Raw genomic sequence first — 15,246 nt, forward strand, 5'->3', positions numbered from 1 at the left:
TGTTTTGGTGTGTGTGTACTGTAACTGCATGGGCCATCACACAGCAGCAGACTTCCTTGTGCTATGTCTCTAACCCCTCATCTTTACATGTAGTACTGCTACACCTACTGAATGCAAAAGGCTTCACTGCTACGTTTCACATGGCACTGCATGACAACGGTCACCCATGCATATTCATATTGTTCCACCGCTGGTGTAATCAGACAAACAGGGATCATTACTAAGTATCATTGGAAATTTTCAGAAATATGACATAGCAAACACTGGTTTGCAAAATCAAATACAAACAATCCATCTCAAGTCTCCATCTGGAGCCTCTTGATTGGTTCAAAGTTGCCTGACTACCCAGAGGCTCCTGCTGCTACTGTGATCCACAGGCTGGTGCGCCGCTGAACTCCAGCCATGCGTGTCGTCTGCGTGGCGGGGCAGCAGTAGGCGGGGCTTTCTCAGCGGTTCATCTGTTCTGTCATCCCATCCCAGCATCAGCCCAGTCCCTGCTGTGACCTCCGACCTCCCACGAACCACATGCGCACACAAACACACGCACGCACACAGATGCTGGCGAGATGTGGTGTTGGGGGCAGGGGGAAGGGGGCATGTGACACTAATCAGACGTCTAATTGCAGACATTTACATTTTTGTTGTTTTAAAAGCCGAGATGTTCACTCGAAGACGAACGTACGCAGTCCGGTCTGAGGCCGCGCGGCAGAGCTCTGCATCTTGTATCTGCTCGGTAAGATTCTGAACCTCCCAGACACCCGCAAGACAGAAACAGCCTGCAGCCTTTTCCTAAGATATCAGTAGAGCCAATTACTGGGTACTGGAGTGCCTCAAAGGCGGGTTATCCGAGTTCGTCTGAGAGCAAGACATCAACATCAAAAACAACCACAGACAACCTTCCAGAATGTTTGCACACCACGCCGTATGAACATAACTCATTTGATTGGATGCTTGGGGTTTTTAAAAGAAGATAGGGATTGTTGGCTTTCCAACAAAGTCTGCAGATACAGTCACGCTGGTCCTATTTCGCGTTTACCCAAAGGCCCAAAGGCCCAGAGCTTTGTATGAGTCCTCTCTTCCCTTATTCCTGGATAAACATGGCATGCTAGAAAGGAACATCGGCACATCAGAGATGACCCACTTTTGCAGTGAGCGTGCCTTATGCAAGTGGCATAGCATGTCACCATGCCCCAGAGCACAGCACAGCACAGCAGAGCAAGACAGAGCACAGCACAGCAGAGCAGAGCAGAGCACAGCACAGCACAGCACAGCACAGCAGAGCAAGACAGAGCACAGCACAGCAGAGCAGAGCAGAGCAGAGCACAGCACAGCACAGCACAGCACAGCAGAGCAAGACAGAGCACAGCACAGCAGAGCAGGGCAGAGCAGAGCAGAGCAGAGCACAGCACAGCACAGTGCGGCACAGCACAACAGAGCACGGCATGGCGCGGCACAGCAGGGCAGGGTACGGCACAGTACAGCAGGGCAGAGCACAACAGAGTCGAGCAGGGCAGGGCAGAACAGAACAGTGCTTGGGAATTGGAGAAGGTGAGACAGTGGCATCCTCAGACAAAACCAGGCCAGCCGACTCAAGCAGAGGATGCTGAGGATGGTGTGGTGGGCAAGGCTGTGAAAATGTAAATACGCAAATACGAACGATTGGAACCGATAAGAACCTTCGGACAAGGCCCATGACTGCGAAGACAATGAGAGAAATCGGAGTCACTCAGACAGGCCGAGAGTAAGGTGACCCTCTGTAAGACAAATGATCATAGCCGGGTGGCCAACGACATTCACGCACCAGGGTCTAATGGATGATGACCCTGAGGAGGTCAAAGGTCACTCTCTTCTCACCCCTGACCCTAGCCTATCCAAACAGGACCACCCTGCAATGAAAGAAGATGGAGGACTGCTCCCTGAATACTGCAATCCAATCTCTTTGACTAGGAGTTGGCCTGCGTGAGTGTGTGTGTGTGTGTGTTCATGTGTTCTAAGGAGATAGGGAAGGAAAGACAAAAAAAAAAAACACAGAAGGCAAAAAGGTACTCAAGAGAGACACGGCGTAGCTTTAAGTGAAATCTGTGTGTCTGTATGTCAGTATAAGTTATGCGTATTCCAACGTGTCAACACCGGTCTAAAGTGACTCAGTGCTCATGCAGATGGCTGGCCTCACAGCAAGACATAACACCAGCTATCAGGAGAAGCAGTCAGACACCAGTCCACACAGATGGACAGCTGCGTTACCAACAAGCTCCCACATAATTCAGACAAATAGCTAATCTCCTGAAGACACGGGAGAGCCATCGCTCTGCAACACATACTCGCGCACACACACCGACACACACACACCAACACGGAGCATATTACCATGCAAACAGGTAGTCACACATCCAGCACCCCCATTTGTGATGCAAATGGACAATCGCGCACACACAGGGGAGCGATGGAGAGTTGAACTGCACACAGTTACTTTCTTCCACTCTGAGAGATGGATATGGAGGGGGCGAAAGACAGGTGTGTTCTGTGTCGGTCCACCAAGCTGTAGTAGAGTGCACTCTGAACAGATGGTCAGTTGGTCAGTCAGTGGGACAGTCATGAAAAAACTGCATTCAGGAGGAGATGGACAGTGAAACAGGAAACAAACAAACAAACAAACAAACAAACAAACAAACAAACAACTACAGTGAAAACATAGTCAAACCAGACAGTGTCAGAACAGATGTTAACTCAGACAGTCAGAACAGACAGTCAGTTAGACAGAACTGACTGCTGTCAGAACAGGCAGTCACTCAATCAGAACAGATGGTCAGTCAGACTGCTGTCAGAACAGGAGATTACATGGTTGGTCAGGCAGTCAGTGAGACAGTCAGTGAGACAGTCAGAAAAGTCTGACTGTCCATCTCCAACTGGCGAGTAAAAAAGCCGTCATAGTCTGAGTCAGAACTAGGGCTAGGTACTGCCAGTAACTTGATACAGGCATCAAGATACGATACAATATGTTGCCTAACATGACGTCTGTTATACTAACAATTTGCATTAAGGTAAATGTTACCAAAATAATAATAATAATAATAATAATAATTATTATTATTATTATTATTATTATTATTATTATTATTATTATTATTATTATTATTTATTATTAACAATAATACATCAATAAATAATAACTAAAAAGACCAATACCACAATGGGGAGAGTACATTTAAAATACCAATATAAAGAAAACAAAGAAAGTTAAAAAAAAGAATTCTGAATATGAATAGACAGTCAGACAGACAGCAGTATGAGGAGACAGTCAGACAGACAGCAGTATGAGGAGACAGTCAGACAGACAGAACCGTCTGCAGTACGAACACAGTCAGGACGTGTCATAACAGGTCAAATCCCTCATCTATGGTGCCAAGTGTACAACGAATGACACCACGCAGGTGGCTACACGACTTAAAATCCCCAAATTACTTCACGGTACTTTACTGGTCACAAAACACGAACAGGGAGCCGAAAGTGCCGGTTACATTTGGATACGTGTACATCATAACGTGTACAGATATGATGGGTTTGTTACTATCAAGTAGTAATACTTTTACTCATCACAAGACTTTGACTCATCGCAAGTGACAAGGCAATGATTTTGCTTCTGTTTTAATTTGTGTGTGTAATTTGAGCTTTTTCTGTGGTAAGAGCACCTGGACTTCATGCTGTTGGCTAGACCTTTCACCACCAAACTATATTTATCAAGATTTATTTTAGACCAAAATAATCCAAAAAAGACTATAACAGGACAGAGTACTTGTACTAATAAATTGCATTTAGGTAAAACTCTACTTGAATAGTTTTTGTTTACCTAATATTTTTTTAAAACACAAGTTTTAGATGTTTTGATTTTGCTATTTATTTTTGTAGAGTACTTTAACTTCTATTTGAAGTGATACTCCAGGACAGTTTTAGGTTAACCCACTCAACTCAAGAAGTGACTGCTTCTTCTGAGGCCAGTTTGCCAAAATAGAGCAGGACAGGGACAGACACACAAACAAGCCGATAACTGAGGAGAGACGGTCGCAACGAGATGCAGAGAGCGCCGTGATCGGCCTACACCGCCCAAATCTCCACCCGCCACCCTCCGATCAAAAACGCGGGATGCATTTTGTCAGCAATATCGTTTATCGTAACCAATAAACATACCAATCTGATGCTTCTCCACATTTGGTCTGGGACAGGAAGGTGCACTTGGGTCTGGTCTTAAACCCAAATCTTAAACCCTGGGAACTGGGTGGGAAGGACCGTGGGGCGGGACTCGGGCCACGAGACTCAATAAATCTTGTAAAATAAGGTTCTTTCAATTCAACAGTTTAAAAGAAACCATAGTGAGATCTGATATTAACAGAATTTACATCCCCGTTCATTTACAGTGAACAGTAAAATGAAAGATGTACAACACATATAACGTCATGTAAAATGCAACATCCGGACATTTGTTTACTGCACAAAAGACATGAATGCAGGAACAATCAAAGAGCAATTTTCTAAAATAGTCCAGGACGCAGGCATTCGCTCGCTCACACGCACGCGCACACACACAGGCCCGGTATGCTGCCATTTCAGTGAGTGAAGGTACAGCTCTTTAATAGGCTGCTATCGACCAGCTGCCCAGCTGTACTCTACTCTGATCAATGCTCCAACCTCTGGAGACTTGCCTCGGAGACACACTAGATCTCTCTCTGTCCCGTGTGTGTGTGTGTGTGTGTGTGTTTGTGCGCGCGTGTGTCGCCTTGCATATGGAGTTACAAGACAACACAGCCAATCGTCACTGTGCATTTATAGCTTTTAAGATATAAAGCCTGTTGATTGGCTATATTCCCTCATGAATGCCTCATTTCCGTGGTGTCCAGAAACGACTGGACCAGGTGATAATCAATTACAGCTGTTAATTAATGAACCAGGTGATAATTAATTACTGCTGATCATTTACACAAGTCTATTGGCTAAAGCTAGTTCTGTGTGTACGTGTGAGTGTGTGTGCACTTATATGCTAGTTAGTGCACATGTGTATAATATAAATGTTTGTCAGCTGCAGGCTCCCTTAGCAGGGTCCGTAGGTCAGCTGAAGGGCTCAGAGTGGCCTTCCACTGCAGGCCTGCTCACGGGTGCCGACTGAACACAGACGTCATAAGGCCATTTTGCTGCGGTACGCAGGGAAAAGTAGTTTGGTTGTGGGATGCGAGACACAACCTTGCTGATGCGAGAGCGCAGATATGGCACACTGACGCGAAAGCGCTCACACTGCAGCATGGGAAACAGGAGTCAGGTGCCCAAACCAGAAGAATGCTACATAAATATGCTAATCAGCAACAAACACTTGTCTAAATTGTGCTGTCACACTTGCCTTCAAAAGTTTAGTTCATTTTCTTTGTCTCAGGCGTAGCTGCGGTGGAACACACATTAGGAAGAGGGGAACACCGCAGAATATTTTTAAGATCCAAGCTCTGATCAAAAGCAGAAGTGACTTCCAGCCAAATGCTCAGATGAATCTACAGCATCTGGTTCTTTTAAACCCAGTCGAGATCTGATACTGGATATATTTATAACTTCTGGTGTTTATATAACTGTCCCTGTTTATGAAAGCCTTTTTCATCAGTGCCGAGACTTTACGGTGGTTCTTCTCTGCACGAATAATGGATAAATAAACATAAAACATACAGTAACCCCGCAGCAACGGAGCATTTTTGGACACACAACATTTCTGGTATAGAAAGGACAGGAATTCTGTTAACTGACATTATTATACCTGGGATAGATGAGGAACACACAACTAAAGGAAGTGGCTAAAAGCATTCCTGTTTATGGGAACAACTGCTCCGCCTTTTTTGTTGTTTTCCTCTCTCCTTTTTGCTTTTAACAAATGTCTTCAGCTTTTTCTTATCCAGAGAAGCTCAGGTATTGGTCAGCCTGTCAGGTGATCCCATGATCCAGGCGGTGGATTGGCTGGTGCTCACAGGAGGGTTTAAAGAACCCTTCATTAAGGTACCTTAGCCCAACATCTCTAGGAGCTAAAAAGAAAGCCCAGATTTCACCTCTGCAAGCACTGGTGAACAAACTGACACACACCCAGCCACACCACTGCAGCACTCTACCTCAACCTCTGAACTCTACAAAAAACTAAACAAAACTAAACAAAAAAAACCCCGTGAGTCCTGAAAGGCAATGACCCGGTGCCCGGATAAACGGCTATACCACACACACACACACACACACACACACACACTTTAAACTTCCCTCAGCGAACAGCACCATCCCGACACGCCGCATGAATCAAATGTGGGCGGAGCCATCTGCCTCAGGCAGCTCCACTCCGGCTCACAAACGTATCATGTTCGTTTCTAAACGGTCACCACTTGACTGGTCAGGGGGCGAAACCAAACCTGTTAAAAGATAATACGACCGGCCGAGCCCATGTCCTCGGGCAGCCAATAGGAGTCTCCAGCAAAGAACATGAGTCTCCAGCAGCCAATAGGAGTGTTCTGCAGGGAATACAGGTCTCTGGCAGATGCAAACCAGTTCTGCTATCTGGGTCATTAATGGGCTTAACCAGTGGGCTGAAGCAGTACTGTAATGTTCACATATCAGTCAAGGACAAGGAGGATGTCCTGCTTGTGACAACACACGTGGCCAATCAGAGCGTGGGAGAGTGGAGCAGTGAGGAAGCTGATGTTTTACTGCTCCAGAACGCAGTTTTACCACAAAGCTCTGGAGAACATGATCTCTGTGATCTTACCTCATCACGTTTACTCAATCAGATGTAGAAATCATATACATGCTGTACTCACACACACACACACACACAAACGCCACACCCCCATTCACACACACACACGCAATCTTGCCAGAACGAGTGCAGCAGACCAACGTGATCTTTCCAGCAGAATTCCGTCGTAATCTGACACACTGGAGTCACACTGCTAGACCCAAAAATGTATTTTTACTAGTCCAAGACTTGCAAAACCATCCAGACCACACACACACACACACACACACACACACACACACACACACACACACACACACACACACACACACAGCTGTGGATGCATGATTACCCTAACTCTAGAGACTAGATGGTTCCCCAAACCCCAGCGACTGGATGACTCATCATACAAAAACACTAACCAAGTTCTGTAAAAAAAATAATAATAAATAAATAAATTTCTGCTCTCAGATGAGCAAAGACACATGCATGCACATGCACACTCGCACATCTACAAACATACACAAGCAACGTTCACACGCATGCATGCACGCACACTCCCCCAATACACAAGCATGTCTGTATTGTGTACACACACACACACACACACAGACCACCAACTTTTCAGATGACTTATTTTATGAAGTACTGTGTGCCAAGGTAAGCAGCCAAATTTCACCCTTGACTCTGAAAGTGGGAAACACTCCACTGAATTATGTGGAAGTGGTACTCTCTGAACATCTGCACGTGTGCAGTGTGTGTGTGAGACCATCAACTTGTTGTATGAGACAAGTGGGGGAAGAAGTGAGGATCGGAGGGTGAGAATAAACTTCTTTCAGTAATGTTGACATCAGGAAGTGGCTAGTGACGTACCTCAAAGAGGCTGGAACATCATGGGAGAGGAGAAATCCCAAAGCACATACATGCACATACACACGCACAAAAGTTCTGTTGCTACTTGTTATAGATTTTATTAAAAGTTATTTGAATAGGAACCTAGAGTGAATTAGAGTGGGGTTGTCCCATATTTAAATGTAAAAATAAAAGATTAAAAAAGGGTGGGGGGGGGGGGGGGTTAACGTGCACAAACATGCACGCACACGCACACAATGGGTTTTGCAGACCAAAATACACACCTTCAACAATAGAGAGAATAATGAACTCTGATGTGAAAGAAATGAAGGAGGACATTGTGTTTACCAGTGATCCGATGTTCAGGCGAACCACAGACTCCCACAAACGTGTGCCCATGTGCTTACTGACAACCAGAAATACACATTAATGCGGAGCTAATCCCAAACCCACACCCAAACGCACACACCGGACTGCGCCTGCACGCAGACACAGCCGATCGACTGTCCCCAAAGCGGAACTCCCTTTCATCCAGAAGCCAGTGGTGCATTTTACACCTCCAAAACGGGTGCCAAGACCCCAGGCGTTCCTAAGAGCCACTTCCTGTACCGGTGCCAATGGCGTGGCGACGCTTCCTGTCCAAGCCCCTGCCCCACGGGATATCCTGCGTCTCCTGCCACAGCGGCGCGTACGTCTGGACACGCCACCACCTTCCCACGCACTTCCTCACTCCAGCAGACAGGGAGCTAAGAATGGACAGGCTGGTAAAACGTGGTTGGAACTATGGAAAATCATGATCTAAATAATGATACAGGGATACTGCAAAAATAATCAGACTAATTTTGCAAAAGTTATTTCAAGTTGCTGACTGCAGACTATATTTCCTATAGTTTTTTTTTGGAAGAAGACCTGAAAATGAACACTCATCTGAACAGTTCTGTTTTCTATCTCAAATCACTTTTCCACAACCCAAAGCACTTTCATCCCATGAGTCACTTACATGCAACCTTTTCCTGATGAGTAACAACACCCCAGTCGCTAACCACTGCATGAAGCCATTCTCCCCAGAGCACATGCTACGACCCTGGACGGGATTGGGCCAGGGGGCCCTTTCCATCTCAGCTACCCAATCAGACAGTAACCAGAGACAAGATGTGGACGGACAGATGGACGGACATGCCCGGGATCCGTAGCAGAGAAGGCAGGGAGGAGTGCGCGCCCCTACTGAGGTCTCTTGCCCTGTTACACCAGGACCATCTGGCGTTTGAGATCTGCCCGATGGCGTCGGTCTTCAGAGCCCAGTGATGAGGCCACCGCAGTGCACTTGTCCATTTGAGAAGGTGAGAAGGGAGATTGCCTGCAAAAGCAATTTGAACCTCGGGCACCCCATGTGGCTCCGCCGTACGGGATTCTTCACACCTGACCCAGCTCTGCTGGACGGGATATGTCACACCTGACCCAGCTCCGCCAGAGAGGACACGTCACACCTGACCCAGCTCGGGCCAGTCGGGACACATCACTCCGCACAGCTGCCAGACGATGCTTGGTCCTCCCTGGCTTCCCTGAAGGAGACCAAGGCTAGGTTACATTTTAGCAGAGATGTCCGAGTCCGACTGAAGTCTCGATGTTCGTTTAATCTCATTATAGATTATAGTCTCAATTTTTAGGAGTTTGCTAACATGAATTTTCAAATGCAAGGATGAGATGTTTCGAGATGTCTTAGAAATATAAATGTTGTTTGTCAGATTCTTCCTTATTTTGATGCTGCATGTAGTACTTTGATTATGTCCATCTGACTCAAAGAATTTGTACCTGAAGGTGGTGATTAAAGGCTCGTTGAGTGCCCATACTGAATTTAAAATCAGATAGAAAGGTTTAATTCAAATGATCAGGTAGATTCTTGTTTTTCACCCACATTTAAATTACTCGAGTTGAATCATGAGTCCTGTAAACATACGCGTGACTCGAGTCCGAGTTGCCATCTCTGACATTTAGGCCCCGATACCCAAACCTAGTTCCTTGGCCTTCATTTTCTAGTTAGCCTTCACGCACTCACGTGAGTCATGTGCGGTGACCAAGCGCCAAGCAGCTTTACTAATTATTTACAAATGATTCTGAAGCAGTGAAAGGCGTTTGAAATCAAGGGCCTAATTGAGATTTGGTGTATTGGAAGCATCTTTATCAAGATATGTCTGTGCAACACAATAATGACAGTTCTGTAGAGACTATGGCTTAAGGGTCCGACATACTCTTCACCATCTCCACATCTGCACCCTGATCTACTGTTATGACACAGCTCTTGAGAAGAGAAACAACATTTAGACTTCTAAGAAGTTTCGAGAAGTTCTAAGAAGAGGTGCAGGGGATCCAAATTAAGCACTGTCTAAACGCAAACAGCATCTGAGCAGGAACAGCCTTAAATACATGTACTGAACAAATCCTCCTGGACAATAAAAACTTGCTCAAGGAAATCACAGCAGAAGTGAAAAAAGAATCCCCTGGTGCTCCTTTAAATGTCTTTAACGGATCCAGGCCTTTATTTCAGGGCCACCATACATGTCTTTTTTTGGCTTTGTTACATGCGAGTTAAAGTGATGGACACTGCATAAATAAGGCCGTCCAAACAGGAGACAGCTGGAGCTGAGCTCTACGGGGACGGGCTGCTCACGGCTGCCAGCGAACCACGAGATGCCAAAAAGAAATGGGCACGGTGAACGGAATTTCAATCAGCCCGTGGTAGGCGCCTTTAACGGAGTATAAGCCTTGGACACAGTACGTCAGGTCTCAGGCCCATTTTAACAGTGTGGGGTTTGAATGAGACATTTAATTCAAAACATACATGTTCATTCTCCCTCCCTCTCTCGGTTTCATCCAAACGTTTCACAAATGTTACGTGCGTTTATAATATTTCTGCAGAGAAAAAAAGTGAATTAAGTGTTTCCGTAAAACTTATGTGAAGACGATGAAACAGGCAAAATGGAGATATTTAACTCTGTCTTGTGGCATGTCACTGTTTATTAACAAAAAAAACAAAAAACAAAAAAAAACACACCTTTCATCACATTCTGGTGTTAGCAATATTCAGACTTTTCCAGTTCATCCTAACCTAAAAATCTTTTTACAATATATGCTTTGTTTTCTTTTTTTTTTTTTTTTATTCTTGGCTTTTTCCTTTTTTTTTTTTGCTCATTTTCAAAATTTGTAAAAACTTGGTGGATGGAAAACCCGCTTCCATCTCTCACTCTCTCTCACACACACACACACACACACACACACACACACACACACACACACACACACACACGTCTAAGTTCATGTCAGCCTTCATCCAGATACATGCAGCTTTTTTCATCTCCATTTCCCAGCATGCAAATCAGCCATTTAGTAAATATGCTCAAATGCCCATAACACACACCTGACCCAGCAGGTTGGAGTGTGAACTGTAGAGAATCCCATTTTGTGGACTACAGTGCAGATGCAACCTCGGGTTTGGGCCACTTTGTCAGGACACGGTGCATGCGAACACAAACTCGTGTTTCCAACACAGCAGCGAAGTGAGGTGATGTCTCCGGGAGCTACAGTCCATTCTGCTGAGTAGGCAGGGATGGTCCCAGTGCCGGGCACCAGTGTGCCACTCACTTTTCGGATCAGATCAGAACCGAGGGAGCCAGCCGTGCGGCTCGGTGAGATTACCGACACGAAGCCAACCTGAGAGCGCAGTGAGATGTTTGCAGCTTGGTGGGAGCGCGGGGGGGGGGGGGGGGGGGCATGCTTGGCTCATTTCCCAGCTCCGTCTTGTGCGGCAAGGTCCCCCAGGGACGGGCGTGAGCCCTAGAACACGCTTGCACATTCACTCCACTGCCCACGCGAACAACAAGACCGGAGAGGACAGATTAACTTCTTCCGCATGAGATGAAGGTCTCGCCTCACTCTACACTGACAGCATCAGTGAGTAAGATCCGCACATGCAAAGTATACAGTATAACCACCAAGGACACCTGATTTACAATACAAAACACCCCAATTCAGATTTTGTATGGTGCATTCTGCCGTTATTTTTCCACTGTGAAGAAAAGGGCACTTTACGGGTATTGCTTTGTGTGCCGATGACCACTGCCCTCATTGGCCACCTCGATGGGAGGTGGAGTGGACACTTTGCAGTAGTGGAGAGCGTTGCGGTGACTGCAGAAGTGATCTGAGACGATGAACACAGCGGAGGGTGTCACGATGAGGCGACGCATGTTTGAACTTGAGCCGAATCCGGACAGAGCACAATATCTTGATGTTTGGAGTGAAAGATGAAACCATGCGTGATATCACAATTACAACAGTGAACGTTAAACCCAGTCAGTTTGCATAAAAGAGAGAACTTTGCCTGAAGTGACCCTTTTCAAGTTTCATGGTTTTATCAGCTGGCAGAGACACTGAGGCTTGATGACAGATCACAAACTTTGTTTACTGTGTCTCCTTTAATATGGGGTCACCCTTAGATTCCTCACTGATCTTTGGCTTGAAGTTTTAACCAAGAAAAGCCATTTAGACAGGAGAGAGAGAGAGAGAGAGAGAGAGAGAGAGAGAGAGGCAGATAGACAGACAGGTAACTCCCTGAGGGAAATTCTTTTGTTACAGCAGCATACAAGAAATGTCAAGTACAAAGGGCACTCCAAATACCAAATACACCACCACCACAGTGGCTAGACTATAGACTACATGTTACGCAGGCAAATGGTATGATTAGTAGAAAAAAAACAACAATGAAATTAAAGTGTTATAGTGCAAGGAACTCAAGTATGGGTGATGTCACTACACAATGTCCTGCGTCGGTGTGGATGAGCTAGCCCGTGATGAGTTAAAAATAGCGTCGGAGATGAATGACTTCCTGAACCACTCCCTTCTACAGTGTGGCTGGATCAGCCTGGAATTGAAGCTGCGCCACGGTTTGATGTGGAAGCCATGGCGGGGATGACCTGAAGCGTACATGATTAGTAACAGCTTTGAAGCCATCCCCTTTGGAACCATGACCACCAGTGAGTCCAGGTTGGTCCCAATGTCCAATCCACCCACTACCATCTCAATCCCTCTCCAGTAAGTCACAGGTGTCTTCTGTTTGCCTGACCAACGTTGTTGTGAAATCTGAGCTCTTTAGTTGCAGGCTAGGCGGTAACAGAGGCAACAAGCCCCGCCTCTCCTGACCCTCGGCATGCGGACGCATCCCAGCATACACGGACACGCAGGCGCATGTTTCGAATGCACAGAGAGGTTCAGAAGTGAAGGGGGCGGTGGAGAGTGCAGGTGGAGGGGTTAAGGCGTAGGAATTTATCGCAGTCTGTCATGTGCCGTGTGATTTCCAGTGATTCTGTTAGGAGCCCAACCAGTTCAGTGCCCCAGCAGTGTGTCGGGGGGCAGGCGTCCTGACATCCTTCAGAAACCCGGCCCAACACAAGGACAGAGAGACCTACTGAGCGGTATGACACTCAGAAGTGAGAAGCACTTTACGGAAGATATCAAGCTAAAAGACCACCAGCAACAGGGAAAAAAAAAAAAAAAAAAAAAAATCCCACAAAAAAAAAAAAAGAGAAAAAAAAAAAGAAAATGCTCTGGCTAGTATTTACTGTTGAAATAATGTAATAACACAGGACTGCCATTCAAAGTACTTACAATTATCTCGGTCAGCGTGTACTATCTTTGCCTTCTGAACTTATGCGTGCTGGCCATCTACTCTCTGTCGCTCACATTTTTCAATTCAGTAAGCTCTGCTGGTAACCTTGTTTAAGAAAATTTGGGCCACTTTCCCAGAATGCCTCACTGCATGACTGGGAGTGTCCTTGAATGTTCGATTGAAGCAGTATGATTTCAGGTGCTAAATAATAAAATAAACTTTAATAAACGTCTTTCAGTGCAGAGAACAGTGGCACATTTAAATATGACAGATGGTTTCGAGATGAAAACCAACCACGTACGAGTACCTGTACATGGACTACAGCAAAACCACAGCTAATCAATACATCGCTCAGATACTGAATGAACATTCAAATAATTTTCTGCTCATTTCACGCAAATGAATGCACAGACACACACTCATACACATTCCACATCTCGTCTTATACGGCAGGTGCAAGGAATGCAGATTTCACATTGATTGCTCGAGTTTCAGTTCAGCGTTTCCTGGAAAGGTTTGACATAAATGATGAGTATGTTTGAGCATGTGCATGTGCTCTGCATCACTCAAATACACCCATTGTCCTGCACTGACGAGAACATCAGGCGTCACTCTTATTTAGTCAGTCCTCATGTTTATAAGGACATCAGAGAGAGAGAGAGAGAGAGAGAGAGCGAGAGAGAGAGCTTACACTGGGACTCAGTTTCTGCAATGCACAGCAAAATAAAAAAAGTCAAGGCCAGCAGAATGGCGACGGTTTTAGGGAAGCAATCATCCAATGATGTGCTCATTCCGCTTTCAACTACCAACATCTCGCCTGTGGAAACTTCCCCTTTTAGCTGGAAAAGGAGATGCAGACGGCCTGGCGTGCACCATCCTCCTGCACTTGGGACTATCACAGCTTATCTTAAACACACCAAACTAAGCCCTTAATGGGTGGTAACGCACGTATTCGTGTCAATATGCTGAAAAGATCCTTATGTGTAGCTTTAAATGTGAGTCCGCATGAAAGGAAATGTAAAGGTTTGCAAAGAAAGTGCACGGAGAACCCTGAGCGTAACGGCACGTAGAGAACTGGCCCTGGGCGCACCGATCGGTTTGCCGCGCTGGATGCTAGATGTTTTTCACTAATATCTAGTGTGCCGGGATCACAACATTCACGTGCTGTCACATTTAATCAATTAGTCCAAAGCGAACAAACTGAGCGGCATTTCACGTGACACGGGCTTCAGATGTGCACTTAGTTAAACGAGTTTTTCGCTCAGGCGACATTATTTACCATAGTTAAAGATCATTTAGGAAGGCTGCCTTGTGTATGAGACCAAATGTATAGACTATTGTTATATTATTATATAGGCTATTCGAGCGGTCGGATAGCAAGCGCACATCACACCGCATTAAGCAAACGCTGGCTGCCAGCTACCGTCCTGTCAGCGGGATAGCTCGCACGCGTTTCATCACACCTCCGGGAGCGCCTCGCGCCGCGCTGCCACGCTGCATGCCCTCACGCGGACACCAAACGCGTCTCGTGACAAAAGCGGTAAGCGGAGGGCGCTTTACACCGAAGCCCGGCGCGGCGCTGGAGGAGGCAAGTTTCCGACGCTGACCGGCGAAGCGTTCGCTGCTCGACGGGTTCCTGCCACGTGTTTGTGCAAGCAAACCCGACCGCTCCGCACACCGGGTTACCTGTCACACCTGTCAGCGTGCCGATAGCACCGCCGTGAAATAACGCGCGCCCGTACCTGTTGGCTCCTCCCACCGCCGTGTTGCTTTTTGTGGAAGTCCGGTCCAGAAGCGCTTTCGCTTTCCTCTGCTCGCAGGGGCTGTCCTGTCAAAGCGACGAGAACTCATCAACGCTTTCATTCAGCGGGCTGCGGGTAAGTCCGCGTATAATGCGGCAACGCGGGGCAGATTCCGCGTCTGCACGGAGCCACAGACAAGTCCGTCTCTTCCCGCTACAGACGAGCGGCCATTGCGGTCACGTGTTTGC

The 15,246-nt window shown here is 46.4% G+C and overlaps 1 protein-coding gene across 3 annotated transcripts in view; it reads right to left on the reverse strand.

Moving 5' to 3' along the window:
* Positions 1 to 15,246, reverse strand: part of rarab (retinoic acid receptor, alpha b) — a 71,787-nt gene extending 56,541 nt beyond the window's left edge. For 2 of the 3 annotated variants that reach the window (XM_081711370.1, XM_081711371.1), the window contains exon 1: positions 14,999 to 15,246. The gene's annotated coding sequence lies outside the window, so the exon portion shown is untranslated. The remainder of the gene's footprint in view (positions 1 to 14,998) is intronic. The other variant, XM_081711372.1, reaches the window with a different exon arrangement.

This window comes from Electrophorus electricus, chromosome 3 (assembly GCF_041902795.1).
Source record: "Electrophorus electricus isolate QZ-2024a chromosome 3, ASM4190279v1, whole genome shotgun sequence".
NCBI lineage: Eukaryota > Metazoa > Chordata > Actinopteri > Gymnotiformes > Gymnotidae > Electrophorus > Electrophorus electricus.